We start from the raw sequence: 26,526 nt of genomic DNA on the forward strand, positions 1-26,526 counted from the left end.
AGATCAAATACAAAATAAAAGCATTCCCTCAGAATAAGATCTTACAAATGAACAGTAAAAATATACTCTAGTTTCTCTTCAGAGCACGTAAATCTTTTGCCTTTTACAAATGAACAGTAAAAAGTACCTTAAAGTTGTACCATTACTCAAACCAACTAAACATCACAATGGAAAACTCCATTAAATATTATATTAAGTAATTAGCATTTTTATATTCTTACATAGGTCAAAATTATCAAACCATGAAGCTGAATTTCTTCTCAGTTCCCCAAGGACTATAAATTTTTTAATTAAGCTTTGTATTCCTTGATTTTGAAAAGCTTTTTATTTTACTATAATTTTTCTAAGTGGTGATGAAGTAAAGATAGCCTGGTAATTTTTGTGGTAAATACATATACCATGAAAAATTATTATGTTTAGTTCCTTTGGCAAATATGGCCAGCTATGCTCAAAATAGTGAGTCATTTTGTACTTCATAATATGTATACTTAATAGAAAGTCCTTAAAAGATTAAAAAAAGGCTGGCGCCGTGGCTCAATAGGCTAATCCTCCGTCTTGCGGCGCCGGTACACCGGGTTCTAGTCCCGGTCAGGGCGCCGGATTCTGTCCTGGTTGCCCCTCTTCCAGGCCAGCTCTCTGCTGTGGCCCAGGAGTGCAGTGGAGGATGGCCCAAGTGCTTGGGCCCTGCACCCGCATGGGATCCAGGAGAAGCACCTGGCTCCTGGCTTCGGATCAGCACGATGCGCTGGCTGCGGCGGCCATTGAAGGGTGAACCAACGGCAAAAAGGAAGACCTTTCTCTCTGTCTCTCTCTCTCACTGTCCATTCTGCCTGTCAAAAAAAAAAAAAAAAAAGATTAAAAACAGCATCTTTTTTATTGACATTAGTGAAGTTTTTTTTTTTCTTTTTTCTTTTTTTAGATTTATTTATTTGAAAGGCAAAATTATAGAGAGGCAGAGAGAGAAAGAGAGATCTTCCATCATCTGGTTCACTTCCCAGTTTGCTGCAATAGCTGGAGCTGGGCCAATCTGAAGCCAGGAACTAGCAGCTTTTCCAGGTCTTCCACATGGGTGGGTGCCCAAACACTTGGGCCATCCTCCACTGCTTTCCTAGGCCATAGTGGAGAGCTGGATTGGGAATGGAGCAGCCAGGACTGGAACCTGGGCCCTTAAGGGATGCCGGCACAGTAGGCGACAGCTTTACCCATTAAGCCATAGCACCAGCCCCAAGTTTATTTTCTTATTCAATTATTTTCCACCTCATTACAGAAAGGATTTCAAGTAACAGAATAGTTTACTATAATGGGGGTGTTATTTATTTGTCAAAAATATTAAGTACCTTGTCATATGCCAAACACTGCAAAATGCTGCTTATATGGAAGTAAAATGTTCCTTTTCTCAAGAGGTATGTGATTTAGAAGAAATGTCAGGGGGCCGGTATTGTGACATAGCGGATAAAGCTGCCACCTGCAGTGCTGGCATCCCATGTGGGCAGTGATTCAAGTCCTGGCTGCTCCACTTCTGATCCAGCTCTCTGCTATGGCCTGGGAAAGCAGTGGAAGATGGCCCAAGTCTTTGGGCCCTGCACCTGCATGGGAGACCTGGAGGAAGCTCCTGGTTTCTGCCTTCAGATCAGTGTGGCCATTGAGGCCATCTGGAGAGTGAACTAGTAGAAGGATGGAAGACCTTTCTCTGCCTCTGCCTCTACTTCTCTAACTCTGCCTTTCAAAATAAATAAATAAATCTAAAAAAAAAAGACAATTTAGCCAGCAAGTACCATGCAATATAAGTGTAATATAAGTTATTATTAACTCTGTTATGTATGAACTGATTGTACCTTATATGCTATTCTCTAATTTGCAGATAAGGTAATTTGAGACATTAAGTAATTTGTCCAAGATCACACATAGTAAGTGTTAGAATTAGAATTTGAACTCAGGGTCTGGTGCTGTGGCACAGTGGGTTAAAGCCCTGGCCTGCAGCATTAACATCCCATATGGGCACTGGTTTGAGTCCCAGCTGCTCCACTTCTGATCCAGCTCTCTGCTAATGAGCCTGGGAAAGAAACAGATGATGGACCAAGCGCTTGGGCTCCTGCACCCATGTGGGAGACCTGGAAGAAGTCACTGGCTCCTGGCTTTGGATCAGCCCAGTTCTGGCCGTTGTGGCCATCTGGGGAGTGAACTAGCAGATGGAATACGTTTTTCTCTCTACTGACTCTCTGTCTCTGTCTCTGTCTCTGTCTCTCTCTCTCTCTCTCTCTGTCTTTCTCTCTCTCTGTAACTCTTTCAAATAAATAAATAAATAAAATCTTAAAAAAAAAAAAAAAAGAATGTGTCTGACTCCAAAGCTTCATCTTGCTGCCTTTCAGGAGTTGAGACACTGAAGAGAATATACCTACATAGGCTATTGGATTCTACAAGAGGATGCTTAAATTGAGTTTAGAAGACTGAAATAGTAGATAGCTAGGAGGAGAAAATTTAAAGCATCCCAACAGAGAGATAACCATATGTAAAGTCATGGAGATGAGACAGCATAGCTCTTTTGGGACTTATCTGATTAACTTTTATTTCTCCTAGAGGAGGGTAAACCTTATCCATTCATTATCCAGTTAATATTGGGCACTATGGATGAATGAGGCTTATGTCCTTATTCTGTCATAGACCTTTGTGTTTACTGTGTTTCTGGGAAGATACTAGAATTTTTTAAAATTTATTTTCATTTTTTTAAGATTTTTTATCTATTTGAAAGTCTGAGTTACACAGAGAGAGAAGGAGAGGCAGAGAGAGAGAGAGAGGTCTTCCATCTGCTGGTTCACTCCCTGTTGGTTGTAACTGCGCTGATCAGAAGCCAGGAGCTTCCTCCAGGTCTTCCCACGTAGGTATGGAGGCCCAAGGACTTGGGCCATCTTCTACTGCTTTCCCAGGCCATAGCAGAGAGCTGGATCAGAAGTGGAGCAGCTGGGACTTGCTCCCATATGGGATGCTGGCACTGCAGGTGTCAGCTTTACCTGCTACACCACAGCACCGACACCAGATACTGGAATTTTTAAGACTAAAAGTCATACAGATGCCACTTACGTTAAATAAAATGCTACATAATCAGAAAACATAAAAGCCTTATGCTCTTGCTTCTGCCTTCTAATTTGTTTTGACTTTTAGAACAATGGTCTCTAAATTGTAAAATGTCTCTTTCTTTTTTCTTGAGCATTTCTGTCACCATGTTAACTGATGCCACGCAATGAGGAGAGTTTAGAAATGAAGACTACCCAGAGTGTTTCCATTTCAACTATGCTTAAACCCATTTACTTCCTTAAGATTTGTGAAAGGATAAATGTGTTTCCCCTTATCAACATCAGTATCCCCTCTGTGACCCTATCTTTCAAAGAATAAATGTATTGAAAACAGATCCTTTCAAGAACATATCAGGAAAAACAGAAGCACACCAACCTGCTGGATGAATGTACAGGAGAACTCAAAATTGTGACCTAGATTATAAAACAACTTAAAATTTAGGAGGTGGGGGTGTATGGCAGTCGGCATTTGGTGCAGTAGTTAAGACGCTACTTTGGATCTCCACATCCTTTGTCTGAGTGCCTGGTTTGAGTCTACAGTCCTTTGCTTTGAATCCAGCTTCCTGTTAATGTGCCCTCTTAGTGTTATACTCAAAGTAAGACACAGAGAAGTGCCACACACTCAAGGGTCGGTCTTTTAAGGCAGAAAACCACAATTGCATTTGGGGGAGGGACAACTGAGGCCAAGGAAGAAAGATAACATTCCATCACTATCATTTTTACAAGTTGGTGTAAGGGTATAGACTATGCTGTTAAACAGTACATGGTAAATCAACCTGAATAGTCAAATAAACCCAGAAATTCCCCCAGCCCACTCTCACATGGCCGGGACTGGTGATCAACAAGAAAACAGCAAACAGTACCTGCAGGCATTGTGGAGTTTACTTAAGCTACCCCAACATTTTAAACTTGGTACTTCATTAAGTGGCAGAAAATGATGGCTCAAGTACTTTAGTTTTTGCCACCTACACACGAGGGAGATCTGGATTAAGTTTCAAGTGCATGGCTTTAGCGTGGCCCCGCCCTGGCAGACTTTTGGCCAAGGTTTTAAGAATGCTGGTTAACTTCTTTTTGTGTGCTCTGAGGACAAGAACTCATTTAATATTTATATATTTATGTGCATTTCTTGGTATGTATTTCAATAAAATGTTGAAGTAATTTATTACAAATCATTTATACACTTATCTCCTCTGTTGAACTGTTGTTTCTTGAAGCATAATTCATGTTTCATCCATAGCAATAAGCCTTATATACATAAGGAACTGAGTTAATATTTAATATGTTTTTAATGAACTAAAGCATCTCATGTGTATTATAAATTATTGGAGAAGTGTTTCATAAGTGTTAGATAGGAATTACCTGGGGCCAGCGCTGTGCCATAATGGGTTAAGCCTCTGCCTGCGGTGCTGGCATCCCATTTGGGCAACAGTTCGAGTCCTGGCTGCTACACTTCTTTTTTTTTTTTTTTTTTAAGATTTCTTTATTTATTTTAAAGTCCGAGTACACAGGGAGATAAGGAGAGGCAGAGAGAGAGGTCTTCATTAGCTGGTTCACCCCCCAGATGGCCGCAACGGCAGGAGCTGCACCGATTTGAAGCCAGGAGTCAGGAGCCTCCTCTGGGTCTCCCATGTGGGTGCAGGGACCCAAGGACTTGGGCCGTCTTCCACTGCTTTCCCAGGCCATAGCAGAGAGCTGAATCGGAAGTGAAGCAGCCAGGACTCGAACCAGTGCCCATATGGGATGCTGGCACTGCAGGCGGTGGTTTACCCACTCTGCCACAGCACTGGCCCTGGTTGCTACACTTCTGTTCCAGCTCCCTGGGGAAGCAGCAGAGGATGGCCCAAGTGCTTGGGTCCCAGCACCCATGTGGGAGACCTGGAAAAAGCTGCTGTCTCCTGGCTTTGGATTGGCCCAGCTCCAGCTATTGCGGCCAACTAGGGAGTGAACCAGTGCATGGAAGACCTCTTTCTTTGTCTCTCTGTCTTTGTAACTCTGCCTCTCAAATAAATAAATCTTAAAAAAAAGGAATTACTGATATCAGAATAATCAATTTTGTTAGAAATGCAAATTTCTGGGGCCAGTATTACAGTGTAATGGATTAAGTCGCTGCCTGCAATGTTGGCATCCCATATGGGTACCAGTTCGAGTCTCGGCTGCTTTACTTCCAATCCAGCTCCCTGCTAAAGCACCTGGTAAAGCAGCAGAAGATGGCCCAAGTGCTTGGGCTGGACTCCAATGTGGCTTGCTAGCATTGTAGGCAGCAGTCCAGCTCACTGTGCCACAGCACCAGCCCCAGAATGAATAATTTTTTATGAAATATTTTACTTTCCTATACTTACACCAGTATGAAACTTACCTAAAGCCCTAACACTAGATACTTTAAACCTCAATTTTTGACAATCTAATGTGCAGAAAACAAAAAAACAAAAAATTGAATGTATGGGTTTGTCTTTTTTTCTTTTGAAGATTTATTTATTTGAAAGGCAGTATTAGAAGGCGTGCTGTGGCTAGTAGGCTGAGCCTCTGCCTGCAGCACTGGGATCCCATATGGGTGCCGGTTCCTGTTCTATGCAGCTCTTTGCTTATGGCCTAAGAAAGCAGTGGAGGACCCAAGTGCTTGGGCCCCTATACCCACAAGGGAGACCCAGAGGAAGCTCCTGGCTCCTGTCTTCAGATCTGCTCAGCTTGGCTGTTGCAGCCATTTGGGCAATGAACCAGGGGATGGAAGACCTTTCTCTCTGTGGCTCTGCCTTTCAAATAAATAAATAAAATCTTTAATAATAATAATAAAAAAGAATGGCAGTGTTAGACCATTTATCTGCTGTTTTACTCCCAAGTGGCTGCAACAGCTAGGGCTGAAGCCAGGAGCCAGTAACTCCATCCAGGCCTGGATCATTTTCTGCTGCTTTCCCAGGTACATTAGCAGGGAGCTTGATTGGAAGTGGAGTAGCTGAGACTCCAACTGGTGCTCTGATATGGGATGCTGGTATTATAGATGGCAGCATAACTCCCTGTGCCCCAATACTGGACCCCTGATTTGTCTTTAGAAATGCTTATTAGTGATTTTTATTTCTTTGGTAATTGATTGCTTATATTCTTTGTTGACTTTTTATTTTTTAATGTTTGTTACTGATTTGTAGGAAATATTTATGCATTATGGATATTAGCCTCTTAAATGGTTACAGATAACTTCTCCCTGACTATAAATTTTCTTCTAAAAACTTTACTGTATAATCTTTTTTAACATGGAAGTTTACATTTTTGTACTTGTTCATACTGGCTCTTTTTTTTTTTCTGATGGCTCCTGGGATTTCTGTCATGTTGAAAAAGATCTGTTTTTTCCCACCTATTGTCTTTTGTTTTCCTCTAAAGGCTTATAATTTTTTTTTTTTTTTGACAGGCAGAGTGGACAGTGAGAGAGAGAGACAGAGAGAAAGGTCTTCCTTTGCCGTTGGTTCACCCTCCAATGGCCGCCGCGGAGGCGCGCTGCTGCCGGCGCACCGCGCTGATCCTATGGCAGGAGCCAGGAGCCAGGTGCTTCTCCTGGTCTCCCATGGGGTGCAGGGCCCAAGCACTTGGGCTATCCTCCACTGCACTCCCTGGCCACAGCAGAGAGCTGGCCTGGAAGAGGGGCAACTGGGACAGAATCCGGCACCCCGACCGGGACTAGAACCCGGTGTGCCAGCGCCGCTAGGCGGAGGATTAGCCTAGTGAGCTGCGGTGCCGGCTGGGCTTATAATTTTTTGTGTTTGTTCTTTCGGAATTAATCTTTACATTGAATACTATTAAACATTTAACAACTTAACATTGATATATCTAATCATTACTCTGGTAATTAAATAGCTCTCATAATTAGGAAGCTTGTGAATGGAATTCGGTCATTGAATTGAAAGCTGGGGCTCTGTGATGATAAATATAGTTGGCTAGAGCATGAATATAGGATTTGTAAGCAGTTGGAATAAGGATATTTTTTGGATAGGAAAAACGTTTTAACAAAAGTGCAGATTTCTCAACAGGCTTTAAGGGCAAGCAAGTTTATTTGAAACATAACACGGGATCTTGGACAAATTCTTTGCCTTTCTGACATTTTCTACCTTAGAATATAAGAGAAAAAGTGTATTTTCATGACAGAAAGTCACGAGAGGTGTGTATCAAATTATTAGCAATGATTTTCTCTAGATGACAAGATATCAGATATTTTAGGAAATTTTTCTATTTACTGAGTTTTAATTTTTTGAGCAACAGTGTTAGTTTTTTTTTCTTTACTTAAGATTTATTTATTTATTTGAGAGGCAGAGTTACAGAGAGGGACAGACAGATCTTCCATCCTCTGGTTCACTCCCCAAATGGCTACAATGGCTTGAGCTGGGGCAAGGCTGAAGCTAGAAGCTTCTTCTGGGTCTCCCATGTGGGTGACAGAGGTCCAAGTACTTAGGCCATCTTCTACTGCTTTCCCAGGTTTATTAGCAGGGATTTGGATTGGAAGTGGAGCAGTTAAGACATAAACCCGCACCTATTTGGGATGCTGGTGTCACCATGGCTTCTGGTTTTTGTTTTTTTTTTTTTTTTTTACAGAGTGGACAGTGAGAGACAGAAAGGTCTTCCTTTTCCGATGGTTCACCCCCCGATGGCCGCTGCAGCTGGCGCCATGCAGCTGGCGCACTGTGCCAGGAGCCAGGTGCTTCTCCTGGTCTCCCATGCGGGTGCAGGGCCCAAGCACTTGGGCCATCCTCCACTGCCTTCCCGGGCCACAGCAGAGAGCTGGACTGGAAAAGGAGCAACTGGGACAGAATCCGGCGCCCTGACCAGGACTAGAACCCAGAGTGCCGGCGCCGCAGGCAAAGGATTAGCCTAGTGAGCCGCGGCGCCGGCCACCATGGCTTCTTAACCCACTACACCACAACGATGTTCCCACTTGGAACCATCCTAACTTAGGCTTTATAAAGCATACCATAGTCCTTCCCACCCCTACCCAATTCACAGTTTTTGAAAGGCAGAGGGAGACAGGGAGGGAGAGGTAGGTTTTCAATCTGGTTCACTCTCCAAATGACTACAATGGTCGGGCTAGTCCAGGCTGAAGCCAGGAGGCTGGAACTTTTATCTGGATCTTCCACATGGGTGTCACGTTCTCAGGTACTTGGGCTATCCTCCACTGCCTTCACAAGCACATTAGCAGGGAGCTGGGTCAGAAGCCCCTTTATGAGAAGTCAGCCTCACAGGCAGCCCCTTAACCCACTGTACCACAATGCCAGCAGCCATAGTTTTACTTCCTGAGGTTTCAGTTATCCACAGTCATCTGTGGTCTAAATATACCAAATGAAAGATTCCAGAAGTAAACAATTCGTAAGTTTTAAGTTCCTTGTCCTTCTGAGCAAATGTGATGAAATCTGATGCTGTCCTCCATCATGCTCAGGACCTGAATCATACCTTTCATTCGGCATATCCACACTATATATGCTCCTTGTTAGTCATTTAGTAGCCATCTTAGATATCAGATGAACTGTCAAGTTATCAGAGTACTTATCTTCAAGTAACCTATCTTTAGTAGTCTGACACTATGTCATAATGCCTGTTATTCACCTCATTTCATCTCAACACATAGACATTGTATATAGCATGTCAGGTGAAGAAGGATGAATAAATGCAGTGAGGTATTTTGAGACCAAGACAGACCATATTTTCATAACTTTTTAATCACAGTGTATTGTTATAATTGTTCAATTTTATTATTGTTAATATCTTATTTCTAATTTATAAATTAAACTTATAGGCATGTGTATATAGGAAAAAATGCTATATTTATATATGGGGTTTGATATTATCTGCAGTTATAGGCATCACTTAGGGTCTTGGAATGTATCCCCCAGATAAAGGGAGCTACTGTATTCTTAGGAGATGAATATAGGAAAGTGGCACAAATTTGTGATAAATTGAGAATTAACAGATCTGAAGAGTATGTTAAAGATAATTTTAAAGATTTTATAATTATATTCAGGGGGCCGGCGCTGTGGTGCAGTGGGTTAACGCCCTGGCCTGAATCGCTGGCATCCCATATGGGTGCTGGTTCTAGTCCTGGCTGCTCCACTTCCAGTCCAGCTCTCTGCTATGGCCTGGGAAAGCAGTAGAAGATGGCCCAAGTCCTTGTGCCCCTGCACCTACGTGGGAGACCTGGAAGAAGCTCCTGGCTCCTGGCTTCAGATCGGCACAGCTCCAAGCTATTGAGGCCATCTGGGGAGTGAACCAACGGATGGAAGACCTTTCTCTCTGTCTCTACCTCTCTCTGTAACTCTCTCGAATAAAATAAAATAAATCTTAAAAAATTATAATTATATTCAGAAACAGGAATACAGAAGATACATGGCTTTTTTTTTTAATTTATTTGACAGGTAGAGTTATAGACAGTGAAAGAGAGAGACAGAAAGGTCTTCCTTCTGTTGCGCTGCGCTGATCCGAAGGCAGGAGCCAGGTTTTTCTTCCTGGTCTCCCTTGCAGGTGCAGGGGCCCAGGCCCAAGCACTTGGGCCATCCTCCACTGCCCTCCCGGGCCACAGCAGAGAGCTGGACTGGAAGAGGAGCAGCTGGGACTAGAACCTGGCGCCCATATGGGATCCAGCGCCACAGGTGGAGGATTAACTAAGTGAGCCATGGCGCCGGCCCCTATTTAGTTTTAAGTTTGTGTTTTGTTTCCATATTTCCTGTCATAGAATAATCTGTATAATAAAAAGTCACTTCATAAGGAGAATTAAAAGTCAGTATAGGTGAAATTAATTGAGAAAGCATTGTAACTACTGAATATGACTTTGTTTCCTAGCCTGAACTAATTATATCTGAGGGTGCTGTGCAAAGTTGTAGGTAAAAGAGCTGAACTTTGAGGAATTGTTGAGAATAGGAGAATGCCGGTAGATTGGGGGTAAGCAATGTGTAAGGACACTGATAGCATTTAGATCAAATTCAGATATAAAAAAAAGCTTGATGACCCTTTATGCAAGCAATGAAAATAATTTAGAGTCTATAGCAACAAGGACTTAACAGATTGGTTTAAATAAGTATAGTACAGGGGCAGGTGTTTGGTGCCGTGATTAAGATACCACTTGGGGTACTTGTGTCTCAGTGCTTAGGTTCAAGTCATGGCTCCACTTCTGACCCTGGCTTCATGTTAACGTGCACTGTGGGAAGCAGCATATGCTAGTCCACTGCCAACAACCTTGGAGACCTGAATTGAGTTCCTGGGTTAAGCCTGGTCTAGCCTCTACCCTTGCAGGTGTTTGGAAATTAAACTAGTGGATGGAAGATCTTTCTGTGTGTCTGCATCCCTTTCTCTGCCTTCTAAATACATATTTAAAAGTAATAAATGAAAATTTTAAAAAATAATTTTAATATCTCTAAATATGTAATCTTGCCTTTGGGTTGGAAAAAGGTTAAAAGATGACCTGAAGAAGCTTAATGGCAGTGTTTATGATAAGGAGAATTTTATTGTTGGTAAACTTAATAGTAATCAGCAGCATGACTTGCCTGATAATATTTGATTATTATAGTTTTCTGAATAAGTTGATAAGGCCATGCCTGGTTTGTATTTAGGTTTGGGTACCATGTTTGAGGAAACATGTCTAAATGAGAGCTGTCTTTGCCCTTTGTCATGTGGGAAAAGAATTAGACTTCATCTGAACCATAAAGCAGTTCTTCAATCAAAAAGAAGGAAGAATATTCTAGTGATCAAGGTTGTTTAAGAAATAAAAGGATGTGGCTGGCGCTGCGGCTCACTAGGCTAATCCTCTGCCTTGTGGCGCTGGCACACCGGGTTCTAGTCCCGGTCAGGGCGCCGGATTCTGTCCCGGTTGCCCCTCTTCCAGGCCAGCTCTCTGCTGTGGCCAGGGAGTGCAGTGGAGGATAGCCCAAGTGCTTGGGCCCTGCACCCCATGGGAGACCAGGATAAGTACCTGGCTCCTGCCATCGGATCAGCGCAGTGCGCTGGCTGCAGCACACTGGCCGCGGCAGCCATTGGAGGGTGAACCAACGGCAAAAGGAAGACCTTTCTCTCTGTCTCTCTCACTGTCCACTCTGCCTGTCAAAAAAAAAAATAATAAAATAAAAAAAGAAAGAAAGAAAGAAAAGGATGAGGCAGACACTGTGGCATAGAAATGTTAAGTGTCTGCCTGCAATACCAGCATTCTATATAGGCACCAGTTGGAGTCCCGGCTGCTCCACTTCCAATCCAGCTTCCTGATAATGCACCAGGGAAAGCAGTGGAGGATGGCCCAAGTACTTGGGAGCCTGAGCCCATGTGGGAGACCCAGAAGAATTGGCCTGGTCCAGCCTGGTCCTTTGTGGCCATTTAGGGAGTGAACAAGTGGATGGATGGAAGATCTCTCTCTCTCTCTTTCTCTCTCTGCCTTTCAAATAAATAAATAAATCTTTAATTAAAAAAAGAATTAACAGGCTTCCTTGAAAAATAGTAATTTGTGTGGGTAGTATTTGAACAAGGGGTTAGTTTATTGCTTGGGTTATGATGTTATAGAGGGTATTCAAGTTCAAATACCTTGAATGTATTGGTTTGGTTTTATATCTTTTTGTATTCTTATTGACTATCTGTGTATCTTTGGAAAAATGTCTATTCAAGTCCTTTGCCCATTTAAAAATTTTAAAATTTATTTGAAAAGCATTGAGGGGGAAGGGAGATCTGCTGCTTCATTTCCCAAATGCCCCAAACAGGCAGGACTGTGCCAGGGGAGAGCCAGGAGCCTGGAACTCAGTCCAAGTCTATTGCTGTAGATTTGTTCTGAGAGAAGAAGCACAGTGGGGGCAAGAGGCACAGAGTCACGACACAGACACCGGGAGTCAGATGAAAGTAGGCTAGAGGCAGCAGCTCACAGACTTGTTTATTTCAGTTGGTGCAGCAGCTTATATAGCTGAGGCAACCAATCCGCTCAAGGGGTGGTTTATGCTGTAACCAATCACTGCCTGTTGCCAGGCAGGCTCCTTTGCCAGGTGAGTTCCCAAGCCATTCTTGAGTAACTGACACTCACTTGCCAGCGCCATCTTGGCAAGGCCTTCTCACTCCACCACATTTCCCCCTTTTCGCTTATTTTTGAGCAATGGGAGACGTGATCCTTGCCCATACCATTGTTGACCCCATTTCCATGTGGTCTCCTCATGTGACTGTGCCTGTCTTAGGTTGTCCCCCGGGGAATCTTTTTTTTTTTTTTTTTTTTTTTGACAGGCAGAGTGGACAGTGAGAGAGAGAGAGACAGAGAGAAAGGTCTTCCTTTGCCGTTGGTTCACCCTCCAATGGCTGCCGCGGCTGCGCACTGCAGCCAGCGCACTGCGCTGATCCAAAGGCAGGAGCCAAGTGCTTATTCTGGTCTCCCATGGGGTGCAGGGCCCAAGCACTTGGGCCATCCTCCACTGCACTCCCTGGCCACAGCAGAGAGCTGGCCTGGAAGAGGGGCAACTGGGACAGAATCCGGCGCCCCAACCAGGACTAGAACCTGGTGTGCCTGCGCCGCAAGGCGGAGGATTAGCCTAGTGGAGGATTAGCCTAGTGAGCCGCAGTGCCGGCCCCCCAGGGAATCTTACCCATTGTTGACTAACCAGTGCTCAAAACGGGAGACCACAGGAATGCTTGCTCAGATGGGGATAGGAATGAGGAACAATGGTAATCAGGAATGGCATGACCGCATGCAGGCTGTGAGCCATTCGAGTGGTTGACCAGAGCTAGTGGGGTATAAAGCAGTAGCAGATGTGGCTGTGGGCAGTTCCTCAGGGCAGGATGATAGGGCAGGTGCTTCCGCTAACAAGGCGGGCTCTCAGTCTTGTTCAGCTGATTCTGGTTGACTGTCAGTTGCATGTGTGACATTTCTGGCTGGTTCCTAAATGGGCTGTCCCGCATTCTCTGGAAAGACACAAGCATATCCTCGGCCCTTGGTTAGCAGAAGCCTTTTTATGGGTGTTGGAATCCAGGGCCTGAATTCTGTGTTTGCTCCAACATTAATGGCAAACATGTAGGTGGGTTGGGTCTAGCGGCTACCCTGAGAGCCTGGGGTGCCCGGGGACTGCCACAAATGTGGGGATCCTCACTGGGTGCAGATGGGATGACCTCACATGGGTTATCGCCTTAGGTTGTCTCATGGATATTTTGGGGGTGGCTGACTAGGCATTGCTGTGTTGTCTGCTGTCATGTCATTTTCACTGTTGGAGCTCTCTCTCCCCAAGTCATCAACTGTTACCTGAGAGGCAATGGCCTGGAGTGACAGGCTCTTATCACTCACAGATTCATTATGTTTGGTAATCTGTGTGGGCTTCCGAGAGGCGGGTATGTTTCCCATGTTTGAGCCCTTAAGAACAATGTGCCACGTCAACTCTAGCCAAAGGAAAGACACCCACAGCACTGCTGCCATAAGAAAACAAATTCCTAGCACCTCAGCGGCTGATGGCATCATGCAGGGGGTTCCCTATGTTAGACGAACAGTGGCGTATCAGATCATAAGTATGACCTGTGCTTAGTGGGGGACTTCCTTGATTTGTTAGATCAAGGCCGTATGCCCACACGGTGTTTCCGGAGCATCACCTTTCTCAAGCAAGGGAAGATGACTTGGTTCCGAATTCTGGGATGATCAGTCCCTTATGTGAATTCACTGGGCAAACCAAAAGTAAAAGGAGGAGCCGAGAAGCGGCATACACTTCTGGGCAGTGTGTGCCTAACCTGGGGTCACTTCAACTGAGGACAAGGACAAGGAAAGGAGCGTAGAAGGGGGTTCTGTGCTCACCCTCACAGAACTGAACAGCACACAAAACACCGAGGGGCCTACTTGCCAAAATTAAGAGGGGACCTCGCCAAGTCTGTCACGTGGCTGTCTCTCAGCTACATTGGGTGCCAGATGTTGCTGTGAATTCACTCTGAGAGGAGAAGCGTGGTGGGGGCAAGAGGTGCAGAGTCACGACACAGACACCGGGTGACTGACCCTCGCTTGCCAGCGCCATCTTGGCCTTCTCATTCAACCATACAGGTCGCCAATGTGTAGGTAACAAGGACCCATACACTTGGGCAATCATTTGCTATATCCCAGGGAAAGAATTAGCAGGAAGCAAAAATTGGGAATAGAGCCAGGACTTCAAACCAAGAACTTCAATATGGGATGAGGGAATCCTAAGTGGCTTCATAACTGCTACATCAAATTCCTCTTTCGCTTTACTCATTGTTTAATTGGATTATTTGTCATTTATTACTTAGTTGTAAGAGCTCTTTATGTACTTTCTACCATTTTTAATTCTTTGCTTTTTTTATAGTATCATTTGCAACACAAGCATTTCTGATTTTTCTATAGCCCAATTTATATATATTTTTTCTTTTGTCACTTATGTTTTTGGTGTTGTCCAACCCAAGGTCATGAAGATTCACTGTTGTGTTTTCTCCTAAGAGTTTTATAGTTATAGTTCTTTCATCTAAGACTATGATTCAGTTTGTGTATATGGTGGGGGTAGGGATGAGTCCAACTTCACTCATTTGCAAGTTACATCCAGTTGTCCTAGTACCATATGTTGAAAAGATTGTTATTTTTCACCATCAAATAGTGCTGGCATTCAAAAATTTTTAAGGAATAGTACAATTTTTATAGAAAGCTTTTATTTAATAAACATAAATTTTATAAGTACAACTTTTGGATTATAGCGGTTCTTCCCCACATACCCACCCTCCCACCCCCAAACCATTCTACCTCCTACTCCCTCTCTCATCCCATTCTTCATTAAAATTCATTTTTAATTATCTTTATATACAGAAGATCAACTCTGTACTAAGTAATGATTTCAACAGTTTGTACCCACACAGATACACAAAGTATAAAGTACTGTTTGAAGACTAGTTTTATCATTAATTCTCATAGTACCACACATTAAGGACAGAGGCCCTACATGGGGAGCAAGTGCACAGTAACTTCTGTTGTTGATTTAACAACTGACACTCTTATTTATGACGTCAGTGATCACCCGAGGCTCTTGTCCTGAGCTGCCAAGGCTATCAAAGCCTCTTGAGTCCACAAACTCCAACATTATTTAGACAAGGCCATAATCAAAGTGGAAGTTCTCTCCTCCCTTCAGAGAAAGGTACCTCCTTCATTGATGGCCCCTTCTTTCCACTGTTATCTCACTCACAGAGATCTTTCATATAGGTCAGTAATAGTACAATCTACTATTACAATCTTAATAAATACTCTTAGAGGGGCCGGCACTGTGGCGTAGCAGGTAAAGCTGCCATCTGCAGTGCCAGCATCTCATATGGCCGCCAGTTCGAGTCCTGGCTGCTCCACTTTCGATCCAGCTCTCTGCTATGACCTGAGAAAGCAGTAGAAGGTGGCCCAAGCCCTTGGGCCCCTGTACCTGTGTGGGAGACCCCAGAAGAAGCTCCTGGCCCCTGGCTTTGGATTGGTGCAGTTCTGGCCATTGCAGCCATCTGGGGAGTGAACCAGCAGGTGGAAGATTTTCTCTGCCTCTGCCTCTGTCTCTCTGTAACTCTACCTTTCAAACAAATAAATAGGCCGGCGCCACAGCTCAATAGGTTAATCCTCCACCTGCAGTGCCAGCACACCGAGTTCTAGTCCAAATCAGGGCGCCGGATTCTGTCCCGGTTGTTCCTCTTCCAGTCCAGCTCTCTGCTGTGGCCCCGGAGTGCAATGGAGGATGGCCCAAGTCCTTGGGCCCTGCACCCACATGGGAGACCAAGAGGAAGCACCTGGCTCCTGGCTTCGGTTCACCATGGTGTGCTGGCCAAAGCACGCCGGCTGCAGCAGCCATCGGGGGGTGAACCAACAAAAGGAAGACCTTTCTCTCTCTCTCTCTCTAACTCTGCCTGCCCCCCCAAAAAACAAAAAACAAAACAAAAAAAAACCAAAAAAAAAACCCAACCAAATAAATAAATCTTTAAAAAAATAAAAATACTCATAAAAATATGGAAAAATATGGAATAAAGGAAAGAAAACAGTTCATAACTTTACCTCCCTTGTACAGGTTCACTGTTTTCTGTATTCCTTGCTAGTTTCTCTTCTATAGACATTTTACAGTGTTGCAATCATATTGTAATAATTATGTACTAATAACATGCTAATTATTTTCATTTAATATATGATAGACACATTCCATATTGCTGTAGATTTCCATATTGTTTTTTTGTTGCCTAATGTTCCATACATAATTGATAAATCTTAATCCCTTATTTTAAGTATTTGAGTTTCAGTAAATAGCATTCATTCATAATATTTGTGTATAAATTGTTAGCCTTCAATTGGATAATTTTCTTTTCTTTTCTTTTCTTTCTTTCTTTTTTTTTTTTTTTTTTGACAGGCAGAGTGGATAGTGAGAGAGAGAGAGACAGAGAGAAAGGTCTTCCTTTGCCATTGGTTCACCCTCCAATGGCCGCCATGGCTGGTGCACCGCGCTGATCCGAAGGCAGGAGTCAGGTGTTTCTCCTGGTCTCCCATGCGGGTGCAGGGCCCAAGCACTTGGGCCATCCTCCACTGCCTTCCCGGGCCACAGCAGAGAGCTGGACTGGAAGAGGGGCAACCGGGACAGAATTTGGCGCCCTGACCAGGACTAGAACCCGGTGTGCCGGCGCCGCTAGGTGGAGGATTAGCCTATTGAGCTGCAGCGCTGGCCAATCAATTGGATAATTTTCTTACATGACTCTCTGGAAAGATTTCTTCCATACTTATATTGAAAACCAATGAGAGAGGCCCAATGAGGATGGCCCAAGTGCTTGGGCCCTGCACCCGCATGAGAGACCAGGAGAAGCACCTGGCTCCTGCCTTCGGATCAGCATGATGCGCCAGCCGCAGCGGGCTGGCCACGGCGGCCATTGGAGGGTGAACCAATGGCAAAAGGAAGACCTTTCTCTCTGTCTCTCTCTCTCACTATCCACTCTGCCTGTTAAAAAAAAAGTTATTTAAATTATTTTTATATTTCTATTTATTTGAAAGGCAGGCAGAGACAGAGGTCTTCCATACACTGGTTCACTCCCAAGATTGCCCTCAACAGCCAGGGCTGGCCAGGCTGAAGCCAGGATTCTGGAACTCAATTCAGGTCTCCCACATGGGTGGCAGGGACCCAAGTACTTGAGCCATTATATGCTGCCTCCTAGGATGTGCCTTATCAGGAAGCTATAATTGGAGGGGGAAGAGGAGGTGGGGTGGGGAGGGTGGGAGGAAGGAGAGGCAGAGACAGAGAGACCTGATCTGCTAGTTCACTTTTCATAATACCTCCAACAACTGGAACTGAGCAAGAGTCAAAGTCAGGAACTCATTGCAGATCTCCCACATGGTGCCAGGAAGCTAATGACTTGAGCTGTCACCATACCTTCTGTAAGTCAGGAATAGGAGCTGGATATTGAACCCCCATGCTCTGATCTGGGATACAAGTATGTGTCTTAACCCATGTCTTAACCTTTAGGCTAAATGCCTCTTGATTTTTCCTTTCTATCAGTGATAATAGTGTTTGTGTTTTAATTTTATTTGGAGTGTTTAGCATATTTGCCTTGATTATTAATGTAATTATTAATATTACATGGGTAAATCTTTCATTTTATATTTTTTCTTTTGTTTCCTTATGTTTTGCTTTTATGTTCTTCCTTTTTCTGGATTAATTAAATCTTGCTTTTAGAATTTCATTTTAACTTACCTGTTAGATTTTAAATATCTTTTTTTATAAAGATTTATTTACTTATTTGAAGTCAGAGTTACACAGAGAGAGGAGAGGCAGAGAGAGAGAGAGAGAGAGAGGTCTTCCATTAGCCGGTTCACTCCCTAATTGGCTGCAATGGCCGGAGCTGCGCCAATCGGAAGCCAGAACCCAGGAGCTTCTGGGTCTCCATGGGTGCAGGGGCCCAATGACTTGGGCCATCTTCTACTGCTTTCCCAGGCCACAGCAGAGAGCTGGATCATAAGTGGAGCAGCTGGCGCCCATATGGGATGCCGGCACTTCAGGCCAGGGCGTTAACCTGCTGCGCCATAACACCAGCCCCAGATTTTAAATATCTTTTTTGCATTATTTACTTAGTACTTGATCCATGGATTACATTGTATATTCTAGACTTTTCATAGTTTACTTATAGTTAACATAGTACCACTTTGTATTAACTATAAAAACATAGCAATTCTGTTGGTCTGTTTAGACACATTTATTGCCCTTTGTGATATAAATGTCCTATGCATTATTTATACATATGAAGGGTCTTCAGAAAGTTCATGGAAAATGTGTATTATGAAAAAACTATCCAAGCTGGCTTCCCAAGTGAGCCGCAGTTGGATTCTCAGATGCTTCACTTCAGATCCAGCTCCCTGCTAATGCATCTGGGAAAGCAACAGAAGACGGCCCAAGTCCTTGTGCCCATGCTACCCAGGTGGAAGATTCAGATGGAGTTTCAGGCTCCTGACTTTGGCCTAGCCCAGCGCCAACCATTGTAGCCATTTGAGTAGTGAACCAGCAGATGGAACATCCATACCTCTCTCTCTCTCTCTCTCTAACTCTGCCTTGAACAAATAAAATAAATATTTAAAAAATACTAATCATCAACCATGAATAAAACTCAATGGGGAGTCCTCTAGTAGAGAAAAGTCATTTCTATCAGAAAAATGCATTTAGTCTAATGATACTCTTTGATGTTAAATTAGGAAATTTGTTAAATTTGTTAAACTATGAAATAAATATGACTCTGTTCTAACTCTGAATCTCTAATAATTTTTAAAGATTTATTTGAAAAGCATAGTGACAGAGAGGAAGAGGTGTGGGGGGTGTGAGAAGGAGAAAGCGATATCTTTCATCTACTAAGTCACTCTAAAAATGGCTACAACAGCTGAGTTTGGGCCAGACCGAAACCAGGAGCCAGGAACTCCATCCAGATTTCCCATGTGGGTGACAGTAACTCAAGGACTAGAACCATTATCTGCTGCTTCCGAGGCACTTTAGCAGGGAGCTAGATTAGAAGTTCAGAGTAGGCCGGCGCCACGGCTCACTAGGCTAATCCTCTGCCTGCAGCGCCAGCACCCCGGGTTCTAGTCCCGGTCGGGGCGCCAAATTCTGTCCCGATTGCTCCTCTTCCAATCCAGCTCTCTGCTGTGGCCCGGGAAGACAGTGGAGGATGGCCCAAGTGCTTGGGCCCAGCACCCGCATGGGAGACCAGGAGAAGCACCTGGCTCCTGGTGTTGGATCAGTGTGGTGCACTGGCTGCAGCGGCCATTGGAGGGTGAACCAACGGAAAAGGAAGACCTTTCTCTCTATCTCTCTCTCTCACTGTCCACTCTGCCTTTAAAAAAAAAAAAAAAAGTTCAGAGTAGACAAGACTTGACCCAGCACTTCAAAATGGAATGAGGGCATCCTAAGTGGTGGCCTAGTCTGCTGTATCACAACATTTGCCCCTCTAGCTAAGTTTTTAACACAGAAAACCAGGGGTAGCTTCCCTTTTACAGTATCCTTAGCATTTCTCTGTTTTGAGGAAACCACCCTTATTACTTTCAGAGAAACATGTGCTAGCTAGCTTTTTAAGTCAATGTCAGAGTCCGCCAAGTTTATGTAACTAATTCCATAGAATTAGAGAAATCTATCTCTTTTTCTTTCTATTTTTTGGGGGTAAGAAAATGCTGGGTGTGTCTAGTTTTAAGGATTCTTGTCTCTTCTGTTGTGTTTCCATATCCACCAAGAGGACGTATTATATAGTGATAGGAGCTCATTATATTGGTATAATCATGAAAAAAGAATCATATTAGATGGACCTATGTAAGCATTGCCACTCACTAAATATGCTACCTTGGACCAATTAAATAGCTTCTTACTCATTTATTTAAGAGCCAGAAAGACAAAGACAGAGAACTCCCATCTACTCGTTCACTCCCCAGATACCTGCAATGGCTGGGGCTAGGCTGGGGTTAAGCCAGGAACTGGAAATGTAATTCAGGCCGCCCACATGGATGGCAGGACCTCAGTTATTTGAGCCATCACCACTGCTTTCCAGGATTTGCATTAGCAAAGAGCTGGAATTAGGAGCCAGAGCCAGGAATCAAACCCAGGTACTCTGATGTGATGTGGAATGTGAATATCTTAACTGCTAGGCTAAAACCCTCCCCAGCTAACTTGTTTAAACCTCAGTTTCTTCATCTAAAAAGTAGTAACAGTAGGGTTGTTATGAACCTTAAGTGATAAAGTATGTGCGAAACTCTTAGCACAATGCCTAGTATATAGCAAGTGCTTATTATTATAAAAATGTATGTATAGATATATATCCTGCTTTATCAGTAGTAAAGAAATATACTTTGTTAATTCTCAAAAATAATTCACCTTGGAATTTTCAGTTCTGTTTTTTTATGTGCTCTATTTTGATAAAACAGAAACATAATTATTTCTAGTGTTTTTTTTTTAAAAGCAACCAAAATGTATTCATTTAATATACATCAAAAGAACTCAGAGCCTTAATTTAGAAAACAAGTAACTCCACAACTCAAGATACAAGGTACAATACAGAAATGAAGAAAAGAGCAAGCACTCTAAGGAAAAACAGAGGCTGGATGGGGTGGGGTCAGAGGGCTTGACTAGAGACTTGCTTCGTGTGGGTTTCTTGTAGGTAGGGTTTTTCCAGAGGTCAGCAGCATGTGTGTTCAAAGGGCTATTGGTATTGTTGTTGGGCTCTTCTACTAGTAGGCTCTGGATGGAGAGCAGGATGGTTTTGACATGCAGGGCAGACCATTTGTCCTTCAGGGTGCCCAAGCAGCTGTTACCCTGGGTTCCACATAGGGTGGTAGCAGGGCATGAGGAACTTCACTTGTGAGTGTATTATGAGGGTAGCCGCTGGGGAACTTCAGGGAGAGCTTATGCCTAAGGTCTTCATATACTGTGCTAACTGCTCCATGGATGGTCTGTACCTATTTGAAAATGTTGTCTGATTCAAGGAAGGCAGAAATTTCTTTGAAGGTCATTAACTCCTGATGTAGTCTCTTGCCCACGGGGTGGCACCCTCTCTGGGCTTAGCCCTTTTATCGGTGTGATCATGAGGCTGGTGGTGGCTGGATCACAATTTTGAGAGGCCATTTGGACAGCACTTGGCAGGAAAACAGTAACTCGAAGAACTGCACATGATATTCTTAATGATTCAAAAATGGTGCTTTTCATTTATGTGTATATGTGCATGATTGAAACAGGATTAATTGTACATACCAACCAAGGAGAATTTTTATGTATTTTTGTCAAGGTAAATACAACTGACAGGACATGAGAAAAAAGGGGAATTGACAGGTCTTACTGTATATCAAGTAGTACCTATTTTATCTCATTAAACTCCTTCAGAAGCCCTCTGAACATAAAAGACATTTTAGTTGTGCAGATAAGCAAACAGATATCTTGAGTAAAATAACTAGCGTAAGGTTGCATAGCTTGTGACAGCAGAATTGGATTCAAACTTAGATGTTTTGCCTTCAAAGTACATGTTACTGTGTATCACTTTGCTGAGAAAATTAGTATGAATAGAAGTGTCAACTACATGGAAAAGGGGTTATAAATGGAAAAAGTTGTTGGTATTATAGGTATTGAGTTGAAAGAGTAATATTATATCATTTTTCCACCTACCAAATGGTAAAAAAAATGTGATGGGGAAAAAATATGTGAGTTTTCAGCTTTCTATTCTTCCTCTGTGTGATAATGGTAGTTTTGTTTTTGGTAATTCAATTTCTTCCCATTCTTCTCCCTCAAAAGAGAGCTCAGTATTTGTCAAACTAGGTCTTTGGGGGATTTGTAATATAGAACTGAGAGACAGGGGTGAGGTAGAAGGAATGTTAAATTAGGGCAAACATTATGGTGCAGCATGTTAAGATGCCCACCTTCCATATAGGAGTGCTGGTTTGAGTCTACCCTGCTTCCAGTCAAACTTCCTGCTAATATGCCTAGCAGATGATGGCCTAAGTATCTGGGTTCCTGCCACCCAAGTGGGAAACCTGGATGGAGTTCTGACCTCCTGGCTTTCACCTAGCCCAGTCCCAGCAGTAGTGGGTATCTGGGGAATGAACCAGCAGATGGAATCAATCTCTCTGTCTCTCTCTGTCTCTCTCATATCTCATCTCTCTCATATCTCTCCCCACCTCCCTATCTCCCTCCCCTCTTTCAAATAAATCTTAAAAAGAAGAAATATGAAAATGATCATTATAGGATAATCCAATCTGCTGCTTTCCTAGGCACATTAGCAGGGAACTGCATCATGAAAAATTTTCATTCATCAGTCATTTTTCTGATATTTTCTATCATAGTTATCCTTTTTGTGATGGATTTTTTTTTTTTTTGACAGGCAGAGTGGACAGTGAGAGAGAGAGAGAGAGAAAGGTCTTCCTTCACCGTTGGTTCACCCTCCAATGGCTGCTGCGGCCGGCGCACTGCGGCCGGCGCACAGCGCTGATCCGAAGCCAGGAGCCAGGTGCTTCTCCTGGTCTCCCATGCGGGTGCAGGGCCCAAGCACTTGGGCCATCCTCCACTGCCCTCCCGGGCCACAGCAGAGAGCTGGCCTGGAAGAGGAGCAGCCGGGACAGAATCTGGCGCCCTTATCGGGACTAGAACCCGGTGTGCCGGCGCCTCAGGCGGAGGATTAGCCTATTGAACCACGGTGCCGGCCATTGTGATGGATTTTTAACATAAGTGAGTAATAGTCAGAAAATATGAATTGTATGTGACCTAGTTTTTTTTTTTTTTTTTAAAGATTTTTATTTATTTGAGAGGTAGTTACAGACAGTGAGAGGGAGATACAGAAGAAAAGTCTTCCATCTGCTGGTTCACTCCTCAAATGGCTGCAATGGCTGGAGCTGAGCTGCTCTGAAGCCAGGAGCCAGGAGCCAGGAGCTTCTAATGGGTCTCCCACGTGGGTGCAGGGGCCCGAGAACTTGGGCCATTTTCTACGCTTTCCCAGACCATAGCAGAGAGCTAAGTGGAGCAGCTGGGACTAGAACCGGGGCCCATATGGGATGCTGGCACTGCAGGCAGAGGACTAACCTACTGTACCACAGTGCTGGCCCCTGACATAGATTTTTTGAAATCTGTTGAATGATGTTTTATAGCCTACTATATAGCCAATTTTGGAAAAAAAATTCATGGTTTTTGAACAGAATTCATTCTTCAGTTGTTGGGTATAGGTTCTAAATGTAGCTATAAAATAAAAATTCAAGGTTTTAAAAAATATCCTTAGTGGGTTTTGGTCTGACCTGCAAATCATTGAAAGAGATTAATTTTTCCCATTATGTGATAGTTTATTGATTTATTCATAGAATTTATTGATACTTTTTAAAAAATTTATTTATTTGAAAGGCAAAGTTACAGAGAGAATGGAGAGAAAGAAAGATCTTCATCCTCTAGTTCGCTTCCCAAATGGCCACAATGACTGGGGCTGGGCCAGGCTGAAGCCAGGAACTTCATCTGTATCTCCTGCATGGGTGCAGGGGCCCAAAACTTGGGCAATCCTCCACTGCTTTCCCAGGCTCATTATCAGGGAACTTGATTAGAAGTGGAGCAGCTGGGACTTGAACCAGTGCCTGTATGGGATTCTGGCACTGAAGGCCGTAGCTTTAACTCACTGCACTACATTGTGGCCCTGATACTTTCTTTAAAGCTCTGCTATTGAGATTGATGTCATGGTGCAGCTGCCATTTGCGACCTGGCATTCCATATCAGAGTGCCTATTGGAATCTGGCTCCTCCACTTCCCATGTAGCTTCCTGCTAGTGCACCTAGGAAGGCAATAAAGGCTCAAGTACTTGGACCCCTGCCATTTGGACCCTTGCCATCTATGTGGTAGATCCAGATAGAGTTTCTGGCTCCTGAAATTTTTTTTTTTTTAAATTTGACAGGCAGAGTTAGAGAGAGAGACAGAGAGAAAGGTCTTCCTTCCGTTGGTTCACCCCCCAAAATGGCTGCTACAGTCTGCGCGCTGCGCCGATCTGAAACCAGGAGCCGGGTACTTCCTCCTGGTCTCCCATGCAGGTGCAGGGCCCAAGCCACTGCCTTCCCAGGCCACAGCATATATATATATATATATATGTATGTATGTGTGACATATACACTGTTTTTTTTTTTTTTTTTTTTTTTTTTGACTGGCAGAGTCGACAGTGAGAAAGAGAGACAGAGAGAAAGGTCTTCCTTTGCCTTTGGTTCACCCTCCAATGGCCGCCACGGCCGGCGCACTGTGGCCGGCGCACCGCGCTGATCCGAAGCTAGGAACCAGGTGCTTCTCCTGGTCTCCCATGTGGGTGCAGGGCCCAAGCACTTGGGCCATCTTCCACTGCACTCCCCGGCCACAGCAGACAGCTGGACTGGAAGAGGGGCAACCGGGATAGAATCCGGTGTCCCGATCAGGACTAGAACCCGGTGTGCCGGCGCCTCAGGTGGAGGATTAGCCTATTGAGCCACAGCGCCGGCCCTGTTTTTTTGTTTTTAAAATCTGTGCTGACAGTGTAGTAATTGTCCATTTATATTTATTATTAAAACTGATATATAAACTTGACTACCACTAAGTTCTTTTTTCTATTGTGCCACTTTCTCTGTTTCTTGTCATAATTGTAGTTCTTTTCCTGCTCCTTCCCCTTCTCCTCCTCTTTACTTTTTCTTGTTCTTCTTTGGAAATTTATTTGTTTGTTTGTTTTTAAGATGTTAAGTACATATTTAACCAAAAGCTAAAGTTAATAGTATTTACTCATCTTACTTATGCAAGGTCATCTGAAGGCTTAAACTCTTGATAATCTTCCTTAAAGATGATTGATTGTTTCTGGTATTTGATTCTAATTTTTATTTAGTTATGCAAATTATTAAGTGTTTGTTTGGACTTACTAATATTTATCATCTTCCTTGATAGGATTCCACATCTCAGATCTTTCTGCCAGGTTCCCTTTTTCCTAAATTATATATATTAAAAGTTCATTCAAGGCCAGCGCCGTGGCTCAATAGGCTAATCCTCCACCTTGCGGTGCCAGCACACTGGGTTCTAGTCCCGGTTGGGGCACCGGATTCTGTCCCGGTTGCCCCTCTTCCAGGCCAGCTGTCTGCTATGGCCCAGGAGTGCAGAGGAGGATGGCCCAAGTACTTGGGCCCTGCACCCGCATGGGAGACCAGGAGAAGCACCTGGCTTCGGATTAGCAAGATGCACCAGCCACAGCGCTCTGGTAGCAGCGGCCATTGGAGGGTGAACCAACGGCAAAAGAAGACCTTTCTCTCTGTCTCTCTCTCACACACTATCCACTCTGCCTGTCAAAAAAAAAAAAAAAAAAAGTTCATTCAAGTTTCTGTTTTACAGTTTCTAAAGTAGATTCTTTGTCTTTGGTATTTTCCAGTTTCAGGGCAATCTATATAGGTTTGTTTTATTTTTATTTATTCTGTTTGAAATTTGTTGGGCTCCTGAATCTGAGGATCTGTAGTTATCATTAAGTATGAAAATTCTTAGCTATTATTTCTTCAAATATTGCCTCTTTTCTATTCTCCATTTTCTCCTTATGTGTAATTATATGTGTAATTATTATAATTATTATTAATTACTGTAATTATATGTGTTAAACATTCTCTTTCCTCCTTGTCTCTTAATTCTCTTTCATATTTTCATCTCTTCTATGTTTCCCTGTTGCATCTGGATAAATCCTTTGGATCTGCCTTTCAATTTAAAATGCTAATTCTCACTTCAGTTTAATCTACTCTGTTGTTTAACCTGTCCACTGAGTTTCTAATTTTAACTATCACATACCTACTTTCTTGAAACTGTTAGATGCCTTTTCAAATCTACCTGCCTATTAAATAGAGTCCTGTTCCTTAATCATTGTTTTTAATATAATTTTATTTCTTTAAATGTTATTCTGTAGACAATAAATCTGCTGTCTTTGTGGATCTATGTCTGAGACTCGTTATTTTGGGGGATCTTCAATCAGTGGTTTGCTTCGTATGATTTGTAATCTTGATTGTGAATTTATGTTCCTTGGTACTTTATCTCAAGATGATTTTGATATTTTAGTTACCATTTTAGCACATAGCATTTGTTGAAAAGATTTTTTTCAGGGTAGCTTGATGTGCTTTTTGGTTGGAGTGGGAGATACGAAACATTTTCAATTAATGGGAAAAATGGGAGCACTAATGTACATATAATAATGTAAAATGGGACTATCTTTTAAAATAAAAATTTTAGAATTTATCCTTTGCACTATTGCAGCAAAAGTGAAAGTCTTTTTGTCAATCAAATTGTTTTAAATCTTCAGAATCTCTTAGGAGTTGTTTTTTTTTTTTTAAGATTTATTTATTTATTTGGGAGGCAGAGTTATAGAGAGGCAGAGGCAGAGAGAGAGAGATCTTCCATCCACAGGTTCACTCCCTAAATGTTTGCCATGGCCCGAGCTGCGCCAATCTGAAGCCAGGAGCCAGGAGCCAGGAGCTTCATCCAGGTCTCCCATGTGGGTGCAGGAGCCCAAGAACTTGGGC

The 26,526-nt window shown here is 43.2% G+C and overlaps 1 protein-coding gene across 2 annotated transcripts in view; it reads left to right on the top strand.

Annotated features, from left to right (window-relative positions):
- The window catches only part of PPM1E (protein phosphatase, Mg2+/Mn2+ dependent 1E), a 190,118-nt gene that overhangs the window by 23,955 nt on the left and 139,637 nt on the right, over positions 1 to 26,526 (top strand). The gene's annotated exons all lie outside the window — the stretch shown is intronic.

This window comes from Oryctolagus cuniculus, chromosome 17, assembly GCF_964237555.1.
Source record: "Oryctolagus cuniculus chromosome 17, mOryCun1.1, whole genome shotgun sequence".
Classification (NCBI taxonomy): domain Eukaryota; kingdom Metazoa; phylum Chordata; class Mammalia; order Lagomorpha; family Leporidae; genus Oryctolagus; species Oryctolagus cuniculus.